Raw genomic sequence first — 3,170 nt, 5'->3', positions numbered from 1 at the left:
AAATTCTAGATAATCTTGCATTGTGTAGTGGACTTTGTGAAGGACTTTGCATTGGATTAGGCCATGACGGGCACATATGGAGGAAGAATGGATCAATCCAAGGCAGTCCATTGCAGTCTGTTAGTTTCGTATTCAGCTCGCCCTCCCACGCAGCTTTTAATGAGGTATGAGGGTTCAATATAACCGACCCTAACAAGTTATACAAAACAGAGATGCATTTCTTCCGGTTGGGATCTAGAGCTAAGATGATATCGGTCAGGGCTTCAGGGGGGTGATTTGGGAATGGGGGAATGTCTTCTTCACAAAATCCCTAATCTGGAAAAAACGAAAAAGGTGGGAGTTGGGAGGCTATAGTTGGAACGAGAGCTCCGCAAAAGACGAAAATAGCCATCCTTGTATAGGTTTTTGAATACTACTGATACCGTTGCTATGCCAGGTTTTGAATGCGTGGTCTGTACTTGAAGGTTTAAAGATGTGGTTTTTAAGCAGTGGGGTTCAAGAATGGAAGGGCCTTGTAAACCGAAGTTTTTCCTGAGTTGACTCCATATCTTGAGCGAGAGGGACGCAATTGGGCCTGCACCCACAGATATTATAGGAAGGGGAGTTGGGAGCATAGGACAGACCGCAATGGGAGATGTGAACTCGCCTTTTCCATGTGTACCCAAGTCGGTAGGTGGTCGCAATCATCATTCATCCAATACAGGAGTTTTTGCAAGTTAGCTGCCCAATAGTATCGCCTAAAGTCAGGAAGTGCCAAACCGCCGTCACTCTTAGGAGATTGCAGTATCGCCTTTCGGATTCTAGCCGGTTTGCTACCCCATCAACAAATCCAAAATATCTTCTCCCCCTTCCTTGATTGACTCACCCATATTCTGAGCACGTGTTCTTGACACAACAGCTGCGGACTTATTAATCCTACATCTACGCTAGCAAGCTACTGAAAATTTGTCACATTTGCACAGACCATAGCCCCTCCATCTAAATTCATGTTAGTCCTCTTTCTGATCAATCTTTCATAACTGTATAATTCCCTATCCTCCCTAATATGCCCTTCGTTTTTTTTTTGCCATTGAGTTGAAGTGCTACACATGCAATGTGAATTTTCCTTTTTCCACTCACACAACCTAGCTTGTACAGTTCCTTCCAACACGACTGATGTTGTATCTTAAATTTGCATACGCTTCTGAATTTTTCCTTTGACTTTTCGTTCGCTAGAAATTCCATTGATGCACTCATTCACAAGCGAGTCTTAGTCAGTGTAAAATGCATATTAAAAGAAGCAACATTGAAATATGCAATCCTAAAATATGCATGTATTGTATCACCGGGACTTACAGAATACACTGGAGACCTCTTTATGTTGCACCCGTCTTTTCTTACAACAAATCCTAAGATACCACATCTTCCTAATTGTCTAGTGTACCAGCTCGTATCAGTCCATAATTCATGTACATGTCCATGAACATCTCCTAATTACAGTCGTTTTTTAAAAAAATATATCCCGATCAAACACAAATCTTTTCTCAATGCAAGAACTCCTAAAGAATTACCCCAACGCCTTAACTATACCATGTACGTCCAGATATTTTTAAATTCATTCTGTACAGGAAGGTTCCAAGGGCCATTTGGATGCTCGAACATAGACGCATTCAGTGCTGCTGATTTAACACTTTCCTACATTTGACGAAGAATTTCCCCACTAACCGGGCGGCATCGTGTCGTGGCTGTTGAGTTGCTCCCTCAGTGCCAGAGACGATGTCTTAGTGACGGCAACAATCTCAAACTCAATTTAAAAACGGCACCAATCCTCACAGGTGAGATAACGATTTTCTAGTGCCGTTTCCAACATTGTCTATTGCTTTCGGCGCACCAACTACATCAGCAAGACCAAGTAAGGTTTTTGGGCGAACACTTTCTCTCTGTCGGAAGGTGGCTGCTGGTGTTTCCATTTGTGAGCAATTCAATCTCCCTTCCACTTCCCATTCTGAATTTTCTTTCCACCACTTGTACAAGAAGGATGAAATGTACTGGAACGACAGGAATAATTGATTGATATTAAATTGCTGAGGATGTTTGAAGAGTAGAGTGATGAAATCCGGTTACTGATTAGCATATTTGCCTTAAATGGTATCAAATCGCACCGGCTGCTTATCTGCATCCTCCAGTACTAACTGCCCCATTGCCATCAATGAGTATATTCCTTACTTTGGTCACCAAGTGAACATTCCACCGATTATATCTCTTCTTCGATTTATCCATTTACTCGCGCATCTCCTCTTTGATTTAAATCTTTTTATTTGAATTTCACAGCAATTTGCATACATACAATGATAACAGACAGTGACAGTCAAGGCCTAATTGTGCAACAGTATGTAAGCGACCCTCAAAGCCCTTACCCATACCCACCTTCAACCCACCCGACCAGGTCGGAACCAAACGGGGACAAACAACACTCGCATACATACACATCCACACAAATATTGGGATGACAGATGGCACAATGGGCTAAGTGTCCGGCTGGCGACCGGAAGGTGGCCGGTTCGAATCCCGCTTGGATTGCATACTGTCGTTGTGTCCTTGGGCAAGACACTTCACCCACCTTTGCATGTGTGTGAATGTGTGTGAGTGATTGGTGGTGGTCGGAGGGGCCGTAGGCGCAGAATGGCAGCCACGCTTCCGTCAGTCTGCCCCGAAACGGATTGGATGAGATCAGTGATGCATCATACCAGCAACGGAGCAGATTTAACATTGAACTTAAATTGACAGTGCAATGATACTGTACCATGTTCTTCCACTTCTTTCAATATTCTGTCCAGTTTAGGCACTGCATTACGCATTTTTGCGAAGGATTCCCACATCTTTCTTTGGGCCAAAGCGCCTTTCTGCATCACCAGATTTAAGACAATTTTGGAACTTTCTGCTTCGTTCCCCCTGTCTGCAGTTTTGGTGATCGTCTGCATGGAAGCGATGATAAATATGTTCAGAAGCAGAAAATTTCAATCCGAAGGAGATGACAGCGGTCAGTGGGACGAGTATAGCTTATGTTGGTCAGTAGATGGGCAATATCAAGCTAAGTGTCGCCAGAACTCGAGGTTTTGAAATTGACGGTGTACAAACCGCAACTCTATAGTACACGATATTAAGTTAAGGGGCTTATCATATGTCGTCTT

This window comes from Amblyraja radiata, chromosome 9 (assembly GCF_010909765.2).
Source record: "Amblyraja radiata isolate CabotCenter1 chromosome 9, sAmbRad1.1.pri, whole genome shotgun sequence".
Taxonomy (NCBI): domain Eukaryota; kingdom Metazoa; phylum Chordata; class Chondrichthyes; order Rajiformes; family Rajidae; genus Amblyraja; species Amblyraja radiata.
Note: the sequence above shows the minus strand (reverse complement) of the source record.